We start from the raw sequence: 17,247 nt of genomic DNA, 5'->3' as shown, positions 1-17,247 counted from the left end.
ACAATGGCTTCTTTATAAGAAAACTGGAAAAAATATCATTGTTTTGCAACTTTTTCCTTTAACCTTCAACCTTGCTGGCAAGCACTAAACTGAACCTATTGATTATCCTGTAAGGTGAAACTGTTCTTTCTCATCTTACTTTTCTTCAGTCAAGGGACTTCTTTGGCATTGTAAAGGGGAATTTAAAAGAAAAGTTTTAAAACCTTCTATTTCAAACAAATATCAGCCAACAACAACAAAAAACAGCCAACCATTTTCTTTGTTTTCTTTCATATGTGGTACTTAACCTCATATTTTTCTATCTAATTTATCCAGTGGAGCATATTTCTTACTCTGTATCCTAAGTAGTGTCAGTTTTTTCCTGCCTTTCATTAAAATGTTATGTTTTCCCAAAAAGTTATATTATTCTCCTTTCCCAAAAAGCTTAACATTGTCCTAACCCTGTCTCTATACACGCAGCCTGATTCCCCCTTCTCGACGGCTTTCATGCTTGAGCCTTCTTCAGGTCTACAGCCAGCTCTGGGCTTAGCCAAGGTGGCTTCATATTTTTTATATGTGCCTGAAATTGCCTGGAGAAATACTAGTGCCAGGAACAAAATCCAGGCATTTTGAACCTCATTATTTATTTTTAAAGTCCATACTCCTTTTATTTAAGAACTCCTCTTCCTCTCCCTTCACTCATATTTCCAAATAAATCAGCTTTCAAGGCAGGGCTCATTCTAGAGCCACAGAGTCTTGTTTATCCTAGAAACTTGGCGTGCAGGTTTCGAATTCTGAAATTCTGAATACGCCCTACTTAAGGGGGGAGGATGAGAAAATAGCTTTCCCAGAAGCAAGCAGCTAAAATTTTTACCAATCTACTTTTAAAATTTGGAATGATTTCTTCTTTCTTTATTGTATGACAAGAAAGACTGGTTGAGAGCCATGGCTGCTTGAGGGCTTTCAAAAGCAGCCCAGTCCTGTTTTTGTAAATAGGTTGTCTCTTGCTAAAGGCCCCCATCCTGTATTTAGTCCTCAGTATCTCCTGCCTTTGTCCATTCGCCAGAAGTTTATATTATTTCTGAAAGGAAATTGTGATCAGATACTCGTTGTACTGTATTAACTGAAAGGACATTCAACTCTAGAGAGAGTGATGGTTTCTCTCTTGGCTTTCTGCTTGTGATTGTTGATATTTCCAAGTAAATGTTGGATCCTTGTATCTGGCAGTGGGCCCCAATTGCAAACTTGCTCCAGATGTGACTGGAATAATCAGGATGATTTAACAACAAAAAGTAAAAATATGAACATAACTTTCCCATTTCCCCCATAACAATTTTGCTTAATATAAATAAATAAATATTTGGAGTAAGACTGAAAGAAATATGTTTACCAAGGTACGACTGAGGCTCTCTTCTCACATTAAACTCAAGCATTCAGTATCACCATTTAGCTATTATTTCTCCCATTCTCCCACAAAGATTTTTCAAAACTTCTTCCATTTAGAGTTTGGATATCTAATGTCTAAACAGAGCTTCAGTCCATCCTAACCACATCTGTCTTCACAGCAACTATATTCCTCATTTACTCACCTTGCTATTAACTCTAATTCTCTAATAAAAGACCCTTTCATGGGGTTGCATCCTGATATTCCTGAAGTCCAGATCCCTTCCTAAGACTTTCCTCTGTGTAATTTTCTTTTTTAGTTCTGAAAATGGAGAAAACTAAAGAACTTATTGCCTTGTAATAGCCTCTTTTCTGTCAAGAAAAAACTGCTAAGGAGCTGCATCTTAAAAGAACATGTCAACTTTCCCCAAGCTCCTTAATTTCTGTCATATTTTCTATCTCTTTATTTCTCTGTGGTGCAATCTTGGAATATCTTTCAATTTATCTTTCAGTTCATCAGCTTTCTCTTCATCTATATCTGATTGCTGTTAAAGTTATATATTTGAGTTTTTAGTTTGACCATATTTGTCATTTTTAGAAGTTATATTTATTTTTCAAATTTGCCTATTCTTTTTTTTTAATAGTATCTTGTTATTTTCTTAGCGTTTCAAGTCTTTCTTGCAAGTTTTCAATTATTTTTACAATGCCTGTTTTATGTTCTCTTTCATATATTGTTAAGACGCTCATATGAAGTTCCTGGGCTCTAACCCTCTGGAAGGCAGACTGCTGTTTCTTCTGGTGGTGGATGGTTTCTGGGCCCACCACAGCATACAGCTCTAGGGGCTCCCCTCTCATCATCGTCCACGTGCCCCTGCCGTGTGCAACACACCGCCTAAGCAGACATCTGTGGTGGGCCTAGTGGGTTCTGCCTTGTTTTATAAATTTTTGTGGATAAATTATCTTTAGTAGGGTCGTTTTTTCCTGTGGGGACCCCATAGAAGTTGCTTTCCAGTTTTACCTCATTTCTGCCAAACATTCCAAGAGTATTATCAGGGATCAATTTTTAAGTTATTTCTCACCTTGGGGGTTTCTGGACCACTCAGGTAGTATCATTTCAATCCTCAAGTCTGTGCAAGGTGCAAGACAGTTTCAATTTCTCAGGAGACAAACTCAAGCTTCCTTTTCATTTCCTTGAGTTGGTGAATGTCTTTATTTTCTCTTGTCATTCTTTTGCTATTAGAAAATACATTTTTGTTGTTTAAGGCACCTAGTTTGTGGTACTTTGTCATGGCAGCCCTAGTAAAATAATACATTACTATTAGTCCAAAATTGAAAACAACCCAAGTGTCTACCAACTGGTGAAAGGATAAATATACTAAGGTACGTCCATACTGTGGAATAGTACTCAGTAATAAAAAGGAATAAACTACTGATACATGCAACAACACGGATGATCTCAAAAGCATTTAGGCTAATTGATAGAAGCCAGAAACAAAAGGCTGCATATTCCATATTTTCACTTATATGACATTCTTGAAAAGGCAAAACTGTAGAACAGAAACCAGATCAATGGCTGCCAAGGGCCAGTGAGAAGAAGGAAAGGATTAACCACAAAAGGGCACAAAGGGAACTTTTTTTGGGACAAAGGAAATATTTTGTATTCTCATTTCTGTAGTGGTGGATACATAACTGTATATATTTGTCAAAACTCACACATATAAAAAGGATGAATTTTACTGTATGTAAATCATACTTCAGTAAATCTGACTTTAAAAAATTAAATTATATTGCAAAAAATGCAAAGATGAAAATCAAAATATTATGTATTCTCATCACCTAAATATAATTACTATGAATATTTTGCTATATTTATATCTAGCTTTCATATATAAAATATATATTTACAAACTTAGGGTCACATTGTATATACAGTTTTACAATTTACTTATTTCTTTTAATAAAATATTGTAAATGTCAATATTCTTCTGAAACTTTATTTCTGACTATGCTGTTTTATGGTATATGCTTTTCTCAGCCAATTCCCTATTGTTGAAAATTAAAGGTTTTCCTGCAGTGTTTTACCATTATAAACAATGCTGCAATCAGTATCTTTAAAGCTAAGTTGTTACACATATTTGTAAAAATGGAATAATAATGATGTTTATTAAACAACAGTGATAAAGACATCACATGATATATGGATATAAAAATTGATCCATTTAGAATATATACCCATTGCCGTACACTTTTGAGAGTTGTCCTCTTCCTGACATATACGTTTCTATAGCAGAATTTAGAGAGGCTGAGTTGTACAATGAAAATAACATGGGTGCTGGGATCAGGGGACCAAAGTTTGTGCCCCAGCTCTGCCTCTTTGTGACTGAGTGGTCATTATACCCACCAGCTTTCTCATCTGTAAACTGGAGATGAAAATAATACTACGCGGCCCATACTATTGGTTGGCTAACCAGACCCATGCCGAAACACTTTACTCTTGCTCACCTGCACTATAGACAGGCGGGAAAAGCTTCGTAATTGCTTTCCCACTCTCCTTTGCAGCCAGGACAGCCAAGTTCTGGTCAATGAAAGGTCTCTTGGGAAAGTTTTCGCTTTTCTAATAAAAGCAAAGATGTCCCTAGTTCCTGCTCCTTCCCTTCTTCTTCCAGCCCTGAACACAGATGTGATACCTGGAGCAGCTGTCTTGCAACCATAAGGTGACTTTCTTGAGGGTGAGAGGCCAACATTCTTATCAGAATGGTGAAGTGGAAGGTTGAAGGAGCCTGGATCCTTGATGACACTGTTGGGCCACCACACCAGTTCCAGAACGCCACTTCCCAGCCTCTTGTTAAATGAGAAAAACAACCTCCATTTATTTAAGCCAGGTTTCCTGTTACCTTAGACGAAAGCATTCCTACCTGATACATAAGTTGTTGTGAAGGGCAAATGAGTATATATGGGATTGTGCTTTGGAAAATGGGAACCAACAGAAACATTTCAGGTGACATTTGCTGGCAATTAAATATAAAAATAATAATATGCTGACTGTCTTTCTACTTGTGTCTTTTCTCTCCAAGCTTCTCATTCATCAAGAGTTTATATTACATTTCCTATACTCTTTCAACATATTTTCAATTATTTACTACTGATTGATTATTTTCAGAAAATTTTTATGATTAAACCAAAATATACTGTGCATTGCACTTTTTTTTAAAAAAAAGAAATACAAAAACTCAATTGCCTTATTCAGTGAAATGGGTGTTGTAAACAGTACCATGCCTATATCATTAAAAGTGGGACTAATGGTTCCACTGTCTAAAGCAAAGCTATGTGTGGTCTCCATGACAGCAGTCGAGTCAAACCTCTTTTGGAGGGTGGTGCAGCCAAACAAGCCTAAGTTACTGCTCTCAAGAGCATCATTCCTGAGCTAGGGATTCTCGCTCCAGCTCACTAGAGGAGAAGTGTTGAAAATGAACGCTGATAATGGTTGGAGGATGCAGAGCCCAACATTTATCATAATTCATGACAGCGTCTAAAGAGAAAAGATGAAGACTTGGAGGAAGTCACTAGCCACAGAGGCTTGGTTTTCTCACTTTTAAAATGGGGAAAGATATATACCCACCGAGGGATACCATAAGCATCATAGTTAATGTAAACAAAGCACTTGGCATTTACGAGGTGCTCCTTAAACAGAGCTTGGCTTCCATACCGGGAAAGGCATCTGCCCCTGCATTCCTGAGCACAGCGATTCAGACCCCTGTATTCAAATCACCCTCATTGGGTGATCTTGGACAAAGCCCCCGTTTTCTCATCTGTAGAATATCAGGATAATCAAAGTACCTACTTTATAACTGTATGATGAAAGATCAGTGATATAATCCTGGTAGAGTGCTTAGCACGGCTCCTGGTGCATGGAAATGCTTAATAGGTGTCAGCTGTTATTATTGTTAATACTTAGACTTCATTCTGCTCTGTTGGCTCTTTCCCTTTAGCATATAAACACATTAGGTTTTTTCCATCTTAAAAAAGTAATAGACCTTAGATACTATTACCTTTTATTTATTTTGCCTGTTCAATTTATTTTTCTCTGTTCATATCCTCTACTTTGCCCTTGGCTGCATACACATTGCCTAGATCAACTCCTGAAGAGTCAATAATGCCCACCTGACCACAGCCCAGGGTCAAGTACTGGGGAAGGCAAGCACGTGGCATAGAAGACGAGCGTGAGGTTAAGAGTCAGAGGGTCATCTGTTCAAATCCTGACACCACAACTTTCTAGGTGTGTGACCTTGGGCAAATTTCTTGTCATCTCTGAACCTCAGCTTCTTCACTAATAAGCTAATAAGCTGGAGATGAAAACGTCTACATTGCAGGACTGCAATGAGGTTAAAACGGATGATGCCCGTAAAGTACACAGCACGATGTCTGGGGCATAGTGAACACTCAGTGCATGGGGAGAAAGAATTACTACCCAAAGTATAAAGTACATTAGGACTTGCAGTCTCGTTGAGGTGATAACACTAATGTATAGAGAACAATTTGGGATCTGTTTGCCACCATCTTTAAGAACAGAAAAGGGGTGTGTGTGTTGAATCCTTTGAGCAGGGTCTGCTGAAGGAAGACTGAGCTGAATTCGGAAGAGGGGCAGGGACCGCACAGGGGAAAGCGAGAGTCTGGAGAGCAGCAGAGGGAAGACGGGCTTGTCTGGAACCAAGGACGTGTGCAGGGCATCTGACTGCCTTCCCAAGCCTTCAGTTACTTGGTGGCGGTGGCCACAGTGAGAGTTATAAGTACCTCAAGGTGCCTTGCATCTGAGTAGTGCTTCTGCATTCCTTCTCTCATTTGAGCCTGATAAGTCTATGTGGTAGACAGAGAGATAATTATGACCCCTCTCACAGTTATGAAAAATGAGATTCAGTGAGGTTATGTTATCTAAGGGCCTCCGGCTCACCAAGTGGCAGAGCTGTGACTTGCACTGTCTTCTGACTTCAAGTCCAGGTGTCTTTCAATGAACCAGGGGGAGGGTTCCATTCTCTAAACAATTGGGATCCCCTGTGGGCTTCTGAGCATGCAGCTGACAGAAGAGAGTAGGGAGTAGGGAAGATTAGCCTGGCAGCAGGATATAGGATGCAGTGGAAAGAGAGCAACCAGAACTGAGGGCAGCCCCTGAGAAGCTGTAGATAAATGCACTGAGGTGGAGAATGCTGGGAGACATTTTGAAGGCAGAAACATCAAAACTTGGCAGCCGATTCTATGTGAGGTCAAAGGAGAGAAAAGTCAGAGATAGCCCATACTGGCTCTATGACTAGGAGGAAGGGAGTGCCTTCAGGACGTAGGGTACCTGGGAGGAGGAGCAGGTTCTGAAAGCCTGCAATAGAGCTACTGGGGCCGGGAGACGATCTGAGTAGAAGACAGTGGCTTTGTTCTGGCAGGACATTCAGGCAGTCGTGACTCTGCGATTGGAGTGCAAGTGAGGAATCCAGGCTGGAAAATCAAATTTGGAGGTTGTAGTCAAAGAAGTGAGAATGGATGATGCATTTTTTATCTATTGCAAATTACCCCAAAACTTAGCAGCTTCAAACAACAAGAATTTGCTCTCTCAGGGTTTCTGTGGATCAGGAATCCTGAGCGGCTTAGCGGGGTGGTTCTGGCTCAAGGTCTCTCATGAGGTTACAATCAAGGTAGCAGCCTGGGCTGCAGTCCTGTGACCCTCCCCGGGGCCGCAGGATCCACTTCTAAGCTCACTCATGTTGCTGTTGGCAGGAGGCCTTGGTTCCTCACCAGGTCCGCCTCTCCATGGGGCTGCTCACAACGCGGCTTCCCCCCAAGTGAGTGATCCAAGAGAAGAGAAAGCCTGAGGGGCCCAAGAAGGAAGCCCAGTCTTTTATAATCTAATCTCAGCAGTCACCTGCCATCACTTCTGCCAATGCTACTGCTCACACAGACAAGCCCCAGGACAGTGTGGGAGGAGACTACAGAAGAGTGTAAATGCCAGGAGGCAGGATCTTCAGGCGCCATCTTGGAGGCTGGCCACCAGAGATGAGCTCTCCAAGCAACTGTGTATATTGTGAGAAGGATAGGGATCTGTAGAAAGAGCACCTGGGCACCCATGGACACGGGGCAGAAGGAAGGAAAGAACCCGGTGAAGGCAGAGGAGGAACAATCAGGGGCATAGGAGACCCAGGGGATGGCAGTGTGGCTGCAACAAGAGTGAAGCCAGGTCCCAGAAAGAGAGCAGAATCAACATAAAATGCTGCCATGATAGAAAAGGAAATATACTGTAAAAAAAAAAGAAAAAAGCAAAGTTATTTTGACCTTGGGCTGCACTCTATTCTTGGTTTTTGTTTGTTTATTTTTGTTTTTAGCAGATTTCCCTTTTCATTCAGTCTTGCTGGGGCTAATACAAAACCATTCTGACTTCCCTGTCCGCAGGCCAGCTAGATTTGTTGGGAAAGGTGCCTGGGAGAGGGGGAGCTTGTCAGGGAGCTTGCTGGACTGAAACATGTCCACAGATAACCTGCAATGCAGGCCATTCTCAGCAGGATGCTCAGGGGACATCGCATAATGTCGTCTCCTGACTGTCCACATTTGATGCTTTTCCCCTTTTACATAGGGCAAAAAGCTACAAAGAAGACAGCTCTTCCTTTTGAGACAATATTTTCCCCCTGAGCTTTGGATAGAACCTACCAGAACTGGATTTTTAAAGGACAGACTGTTCTCACTTAAAGCCAAATTGCCGACTGTAAGTGGATGTGTGTGCCTGCCTCCTGGCGTTCTCTCATCACTTAATTTTGCTGGTGGGAGATCATAGTTCCATCTTTAAAAATAAAATATATCGTAGTGCTTTCTTAATTAAAAACCCTTTGAGTCATGCCTTCTGAAATCTGTTACATGGATTTAACTGATTGGCAGGGAAGGGATTTTCTGTTCTCTGTGAAGTGAAAGAATTCAGAAAGGAAATTAAGAGATGAAAATGTCCCAGGAATGAAATCCCTCTCTTTAATAATACACATCACACGGAGGTATTATCTACCAGTAAGTTTACTTAAGTTTAGTCAAATAAGGAAGAACTAACCAGTCACCCAGGGGGCCCAGGTCCTGGGGAAGAGCTGAGTTCACACCCCGGCTCCCATCCCTACCAACGTGTCATTGAGACTCAGAAACTGAATTTCCTCAGAGGTAATGTGGGGAAAAAATAATATGGTTGAAAGGATGACAGACTCCATATGTAAAACACCTAGTGTACAATCGGGGCACAATAAATGGTGGCTATTTTATCAAGAAATGATTCTTAACCCTTGTATCACCCAGCAATGTCTTGTAAAATGAATTCAGGGGGAACTTGCACCCTTACGGGGTCCCCTTGCTCCACTAGAGGTGAGGATGAGTGGTAACGAGCATTAAAGATCCGGCTGTAGGGCTCCAAGGGCTTTCAAGCTCATCCTGTCATCTGATCTTCACGAGAACATTCGGAGACATTTTAAATCTGGAGAAACTGAGGCATGGCCAGTTGACCAATGACACAAGGCGTGAACAGACTGTGTGGAGATGTCTAGGTCCCATTCTCCTTCTGCTATAATTTCCTGACTCCTAACAGAGCAGAAATATAAGGAGAAAGTAAAGAGTAAGATTGGAAGAAGCTGAATACAATTTTAAGATCAGTTATTTAATAATCAAAACAGGTTCAGGTTGACCATGAATCTTCCACTCTTAGAATAAAAGCAATAAAATGGAACTATTTTAACAACTTTCATCACTGTCTGTGGAAAATATTCTGCTTTTCTCTGAATTCTTCATAGACATCATTCTGAAAGTCAAGTTTATACTCATTATCTGCCAGGAAAAATCATTATGAACTTAATGGAGATCAGAACTAAAATTTGTATATCATTTTGATCAGGTGGAACAGGGAGGAACATGGGAGGGTGTGGGGGATGCCATATGGGGAGTGCGAGGCTCTGTTTTAACCCATTCATGGATTGGCAAGTCACTTAATTTCCAGTTTCCTCCTTCACAAAATGGAGTGAGTGGTACTTACCTCAGGATGGTCATAAGGTTCAAAATGAAAATGAGTTCGTAAGTGTAAAAATATGTTTAGGTACTAGGGACCATCCAAAGAGATAAAGCAACTTTTCATCTATTTGTGAGCTTTCTCAAAAGCCAAAAGTTTTGGTTTGTGTGTTTTCACACCAAGCTCAACATGCTCTGGTTTAGGCATATTTTCCAACACGTTGATTTTGTGGCATGGGGCTCTCTGAGACTCTCACTGCCCCTCCACTGAGTACCGACCATTTATTTAACAATAGATCAAGAATAGCCTTGACTGCACACCAAAGATCACAAGTGGATTGTGCTCCATCAGTAATTTGTAAACTTTTAGTATATGAGAAGCTATTGTAAACCTTAAAGCATTTCACAGATCCCCACGTGAATAGCTGTTGGGCTTGTAATATGGATTGATTGAGAAAATATACACTGACACACGGACCGGCAATAAAGGCCCCAGGCTCTAACCCCTATCTGAGCAGAACCACTGTTCATCTTTATTTCTCCCATTGTCCCCCAATATAGTCTTTGAGTGCATTTAAAAAAGAAGTATGTTTTTCTTCTTTGAGGCAAGCCACGAGCAGAATTTTCCCATTGAAAAATGTAAATAATAAGTAAGGTCTCAGAAGAACCTGAAGTCCATTTTACCTATGCTGTTGCTATATGGCTACTGTGTATGGATTTTTCTTTTTTTCCTGTGCCTGGGTGAGAAGGGGAGCCCACGTCATCCGGAAGTTGTTTTCGTCTTCCCCTTAGCCCTCTCCTCCCCCATGACCTTTACCAACAGTCTGAAATATCTTTCCCATGCATGGTGCCAGGCACACAGAGGCTAGAATAGTTACTGAATGAATGTCCCACAAGTTTTCCCTCCATGGTAAGAAGCATTGCCTAAACATGGTGAAGAAGAGATTACTTTTGGGCACTGATCTAGAATTGCTAATTATCTCTTGCCAACCCACATCTCCTTCTAAGGGAAGCTTCTTTGCCCATAGGCTTTTCTATTCTAAATAGCCCGCCCATCCTCCTGCACAACACATGATTGAATGGATTAAAGTTGGGTTTCCCTCCCAAGGGAAGAACTTCAGTTGGCTACTGGACAACTTCTGAGTGATGTGGTCGCTTGAAAGAAGGAGCTCAGCCAATCAAACGTCTCTCAAGAATGTGGTTGGGAAACAGACTGAGTCAGTAAGCAGAGCTGAAAGGCCATACGCTGGGTGGTAGGCTCAGGCCTGGGGTGACCATAAGGGACCAGACTAAAGCTCCAGTCAGCAGGAAGATTCTGGTCAAGTGAAGAATGGAGCTGATACATCGAGAAGCAGAGCTGCTGTGAGTGAGATTTCACAGCTCCTGAGAAGCAGGGAGAACAGTGCGCTTGGCCATTTTTTAAAAGACCAGTTTCAGTTTCGGAGAATACTTACCATATTCTGCTCTCTTTCTCTCTCTCACACACACACACTTTTTCCTTTAGGAAACTTGAATGACAAAGTGTACCTTGAAACTAAGATGGAGAATGTCTGCTCAACCTAAGGAAGATTTACACCAGCAGCCCTCACTCAGCCTCACAACGAGCCTTGGATTGCCCTCAGCGTTCAGCCAGGACTCCCCAGTCATATCATGGGTTACACAGCAGCTGCTCGTCATTTCTGCTCTGGTCCCACACAGTGTAGGACACATAATCCCACCCCACGGGGCGAACCCAAAGCAGACAGCCCCACATACGTTCAGGTAAATCTAGTCTTCAAGTTGCTGGTCAATAGATTGGGTGGAGGAGAAATATCTGAAAGCCTTTGTGAAGTTCATTCTTAGGGCTTCCCTGCAACAGCATTAAATTTAGAGATTGGTTGGAGTGGGAAGGCCCAGGATTCGGGTCCTAGTCCCACTGACCAGCTATATGACTTCTAATACATCGGTTAATCACTCTGCTCCACAGTTTTTTCACTTGTAAAGGAGGAATTATGAACTTTGCCCAGCTTACCTCAGGTTATTGTGAGAGGGTTAAATGAGATGAGATATGTGAAAGTGCCTGTAAACTCTTGGCCCTGGTTTGGATGTACGTCTTTGGCAGGGTAGTAAAGAACCGGGAAGACGTCGTGTCGGCTCTGGGAAAGTGTTCGGGCCGTGTCTGCTCTTATTTTGATGACTGAAGTTGCCCCTCACAGAAGCTGTACTTCAGGAGCGTGAGATCCCATAAGGTAAGTCCATCTGCAGGAGCTAAGAGACTGAAGCACAGCTGCCTTACGGCATTTGTCCATGAGAACATTCCAGGAGAGCAAATGAGGATGGAAAATAAGCTTTCCCTTGTTTTTAATTTCAGGAAAAAATGATGAGAACCAAAGGTCAATGAATAAGGAAAACAACTCAGAAAAAGACATCTCCAAATTGATAATGAAGTACCTGTTCCTTAGGAAGGGACTTCCATGTGAACTTGAAGGAAAAATGAGAAAAACACAAAAAGCATAATCTGATCAGATCTCAAAGTGGATCATTATTTAAAAGACAAAAACAGCATCGCTGTGCACAAGTGAGCTTAGGAAGGTCAGGCCAGCAAAGGACATAAAAATACCAAAGAAACCGAAATTCTCCAAATTCAGGAAGCAAATGAGAATGACATAGACCTTAACAAGCAAGGGTGACTAGGTGGTCGAGCGCACTCGTAGCGCCTCCCTGTCTGGAGCGGGAGACACACTCAATTGACTGGATTAATTCTGGCTTGTAAGGGAAAAGATGAAAGCACAGAGTAAAACAAAAGAGGGTTAAGAGGCACCTAGAACGTCAAGTGTGTTCACCTCAGCAGGGCCTGTGGGCGGGGACCCGAAGGCCCTTTAGTAAGTCTAGTTTTCTTAAGGAATCTCAAGAAACTCTCGAAAGAGAACGAATTTTAATCAGTTTAACTATAAAATAAATACGTGATACATAATCAATTTAGACAGGGGTAACAATTTTGTAAAGTCAGGCATACACGCTCCTGATGGGCGAGAAATCATTAGAAATCCCTGTCCTCCTGACCCTGGCTCTTCCGGCCTGATCTAGTACAGCCCTCGTCACACAGGCCTGATGCTCTTTTTCATACTGGGCTATTTTTTGGTCTTTTGAATGGATCTCACTTTTACTTTCTGTGCTTCCTTTCATATCTCCATATCCCCCCGATACCCTGTGGAAATCTGACCCATCAACAGCTGGAAGAAAATCAACTTAACATGCCATATACTAGGGCTTTGTGGGATGTTCATGGGACTAGTGGTAGAATCTATATGCCAAAATTTGCCAACAATGTTATCGTCATGATTTAAGTGTGGTTTGACTTTAGATGCTAGTGATACCGGCTCAAGACAAGGGTGGCGTGGGGGAAGCCTGTTCACATGTTATAGAAAGGAAACCCTGTTGTGACTTTGAATGGCCTCTGACAAACTAGCCTGGCTGGATATGCACCCTCCAGGAGATCTAACTGCTGTGTTGATTTTGCGGCCCCTGCCTGCGTGTGTGCCTCCCAGCTGCAATGAGATGATGGCTTTGTTCTTTTGTTCCTTGGGAGTGTGATGACCAACACCACCACCCCCCCCCACCCCGGCAGAGAGTCTGTGCTGATAGCCATCCTCAATGAAGACTGGAGGATGTGGTGTGGCGACTCCCAGTCTGTGGGACCAGAGGGTCAGCATTCCTGGCCCCCTCCCCTGTAGCCCACTGGCCTATATAACTGCTGTAAGATTTGTGCTCCCTTAAGATGTTTTTTTTTAAGACATTAGTCAGCGATCTTCCATCTTGCTAGCAAGCTGTAATAATAAAGTCCTTTTTTTCCTACCACCTTGCCTCTTGACTATTGGCATGTCTTGCCGCGAGCAGAAGGCCCACGTTGGGAGGTAACACTAGCATGGCACCTGGAGCACTGAGAACTCTGCTGAGAGGGCTGTCTCTATTCCCATTCAGGCCCCGTAAAGCCTTCCTCTCCAGGCAGGGACATGCTCCTGGGTTGTACTACATGGCAGCAGCTGCTGGGCCCTGCCCTCCAAAGTCTCTCTCTCTCCCAACAAGAAGAGGATGCCCCAGTGCCCAGGACCAGCTCCTACCTGGACAGCACTGGACAGCCCCTGGACCAAGCACTGGATGGAAGAGATTGTGCAAGACTCTCTGGCTTAAGACCTCCCCTTTCCTCCTGCTTTGGCCCAAAGGGTGCCAGGAGGTGGCAACAACAAAGGAAATAGATGTGTTTAGTCTGAAAGTGAGTCTGCATGGCTTGTCGTTAGACACAACCTAAACGCCGAGAACCCGAGGCAGACCTGTAGCCAAGTCTACAACCCCAGCGCCTCAGCCATTGTTAACATGCCATCTCATTAGGTCCGGTTATGAATGCCACTTCCCCTGTGAAGCTGTAACCAAACACAATGGGTTCGCCCCTTGGTGAGTGCAGAGCCAATAAGCACACCAGGGAAATGGAAGAGAGAAACAAGGTTTAGGACCTGCAGCAGGTAAGGAGAACACTGGGAGGATTCCCGAAGCAGTCTCTCCCAGAACAAGGGTTTAAGGAGTCCTGTTATTGTTAAATCAAAGTACAGGTCATGAATATTCAGTTAAAGGAAAGGCAGGAAATTGGGGTTTATTGTCTAACAGCCATGTTCTTTTAAGGCGCATGCTGTTACATGCCCCCCATGTTCAAAGGAAGCGCGACGGAACACCTCTGGGCGGAAACTTGAGCATTATGATGAGATTATAAGGAGCGGGGTTCACTTTTGGTTATCCAGAAGGGGAGCTGGGCGGCTCAGGTTGGTGTAAACTGGTTCCTCAGCAGTGGTCTCATCTGCAAAACAACGTCAAGAAGTGTTAGTAGTTACAGGAAGCAGCAGCCTCCCTCTGCAGACCCCGGCTCAGCCGAACTGCTAACAAAGCCTTTCCGGTCGCGAGGGAAGCCTCCCTCCCCTGGACTTCTCCAGCAATAAGGTTACTTGAATAGCCTTATGCAATGGGAGCCTTATGACAGTGGGGTCTTGTCTTATACATTTGTGTATGCGCCACAGCTCTTAGCACATAGTAGGTGCTTAAAAAGAAGTCATTTGAATGATGAACCAGCAAGGAAACAGATGAAAGCTGCCAGGTGGAGGATGGTGCCATGAGCTCCCCAGGTCAAGACTGCTCCTTCTCAGCAGTCTTCCCTGGTCCCCATTTTCATGCTATCAAGTTACCATTTAATGCACCATATTTTGAGATAAGCCTCCTTATCCGTAGTGAAAAAAACGTCTACATAAAATAATCGCATTTGGGAGTATCTGCGTCTGCGTGTGCGTTTGGCGGCGGGGCCGGGGGGGGGGGGGGGGGCCGTGTGCCCTCAGCGAAAGTTTCCTCTCCAGCTGGGAGGGCCTTGCAAGTAGACCCGGGGAGGTGCCCAGTGTGTGCTGGGCAGCTTAGAAGACAGGGGCCACTGGTGGCTTTGTTCTCATTCCTTAGAGTCCTTTTGTTTTCTATTTCTGCTTGAATTATGTATCCGTACTAGCATCCACTGAAAAATTTTTGAGCACTTACAACGGCCAGACACTCGGGACAAAAAGGTGAGCAAAGCTGCCACTGCCCTATCTCCATGGGGGTGACAGTGTCCCACGGAAGAACTGCAGAAGAACATCAGTAGCCAACCAGCTTAAACCCGGTGCTAAAAGAACGGAAATAACCACAGCCTTGAATCGAATTGCATAACTGAGGGTCCTTAATAATGCCGCCTCCCTAGCGCCCCCTGCTGCCTCCATCTTGCACGGGAGGCCGCCGGCCAGCGCTTTCCCTGCCTGCTCCAACACCGAGCATAACTCTGGGGTGGGCCGGACACACCCGTGAGCATCTTCCTGGCTGCCAGGAGCATCTGAGCTGGAGACTCCCTGGCTTCAGGCTCCAGAAAGGAAATGGAGATGGAACAGAGTCTAACAGCGAATCTGGAGTGGACAGTGTGTCCTCAGAGGGAAAGGGGTCTCCACGCCCAAGACAATTCCAGGCGTTGGGGACTGCAGGGAGTGGGGCGCCTGCGCGGAGGGGATGAAAAGCAGGAAGGTGAAAAGGACAGGCGGAAGCTGACTAGATGTTTATCTCTGTTCCCGGGGCTGGGAGTTTTCTGTGTCTTCCAGTGAGCCCTTTTTTTTTGCTTTTAGGAGAATAATTCTATTTCATGAAAGGATGCAGTTTCATAAAATCGCTGTAAAAACTCAAGGATGTGCATGAGTTTCCCTTCACCAAAGACCTCTATTTAATGGGCATATAGGAAGCTAGCTCATTTCCTAGAGCATCAGTTCCTGGAAGAAGTGACTGGAGTCTTTCATGTATTCTGAGCCACTACTGGGCACGTGGGTGGATTTGGCTTATGCAGAAAGGTGGGAAAACTCAGGATCAGGAGGCCTCGGTTTTCTTTCTGGTTCTGCCACTCATTGGCTGTGTGACTTTGGGCAAGTCCCTCTCCTCTGGGCCTTATTCTTTTCATCTGTAAGTGCCCTTGTGGCTCCAGCATTCCATGAAGGCTTTGAGAGGCAGAGGTCAGGCAGCTGAGGTGCAGGGAGGGGGCGCGGGGCGGGGGGGTGCGGGATGGAAGGCAGAATGTGGGAGCTTGATCGGTGGTATCACTCCAGGCTCCAGGAGGACGAAATGACGGGGAACCGCAGTGACTGAGGAAAGCTCAAGGAACCAGACACCCCATTTTCTTCCCCTGAGTATGTGCAACGGCATTTGCCGGCAACCATAGAGAATATTGAGAATGACTGGTGGTAACTTTTGCCTGGCTTTCAAAAACTGGGCTGGACCAAGTGAAAATGCCAGGGATTGTTCAACCCTTCAGCGCCGACCGGCACCCACACCGCTCCACAGTGACTGCTCTTGCCAGAGACTGGCCTACAGCTTAGGGAGATAAAGAAAAAGAGAGGGATTGAGTATGGGCGGAAGAGACACAGATTCACTAAGGGGCAGCGGGCTCACTGCAGGGGCCAGGGGAACTCGCGAGCGCGCGCTCCCGGACGACGCGGGGCACCGCGGGCGGAGATCAGTTCACGGGAGGCGGGGGCCCTGACTGCTGGTCGGGTCTTCTTCCTTTAGGAGCTCAGGGATCCTGAGCGCACTGCAGGCAGCAGGATTGCATACATTTCTCTTTATTTGAACCTCCATGGCGTTGGCAGCCCAGGAACAATCTTAATCCTTTTTTTGTTTGTTTTGTTTTTTGTTTTTTGTTTTGTTTTTTTAATTTTTTGTTTATTGCAGTAACATTGGTTTATAACATTGTAAAAATTTCAGGTGTACATCATTGTACTTCTATTTCTGCATGGACTACATCATGTTCACCACCAAAATACTAATTACAACCCATCACCACACATATGTACCGGATTATCCCTTTCACCCTCCTCCCTCCCCCCTTCCCCTCTGGTAACCACCAATCCAACCTCTGTCCCTATGTGTTTGTTTATTGTTGTTATTATCTACTACTTAATGAAGGAAATCATACGGTATTTGACCTTCTCCCTCTGACTTATTTCACTTTGCATTATACCCTCAATGTCCATCCATGTTGTCACAAATGGCCTTTTAACAGAAAGAAAACATTCTTAAGAGTAAAGCCACATACATTCGAACCTAGTCCTTGCTGATTATAAGATATTAAAAAAAATCATTTCCGTGATATTGATCTGATTCAGGAACTGAGAATAGTACCCCTTCGTCAGCTGTAAACAGACACCCATTTGTAAATGTCTCAAGTTCAGATCTAACCTGAGAACCAATCAAATAGGAATAGACACTTTAGAGCAAAATGTGTTTTCCCAGTCTCAAGGCGAGTCTGCGGGGGCACATGAAATACTTACTTCACAGATATTGACGATGTCATTGGTG

The sequence above is a fragment of the Ceratotherium simum genome, chromosome 2 (assembly GCF_057802395.1).
Source record: "Ceratotherium simum simum isolate JZ-2026a chromosome 2, ASM5780239v1, whole genome shotgun sequence".
In the NCBI taxonomy this organism is placed as follows: domain Eukaryota; kingdom Metazoa; phylum Chordata; class Mammalia; order Perissodactyla; family Rhinocerotidae; genus Ceratotherium; species Ceratotherium simum.
The sequence above is the reverse complement of the archived record's forward strand: the minus strand, read 5'-3'. Positions refer to the sequence as shown.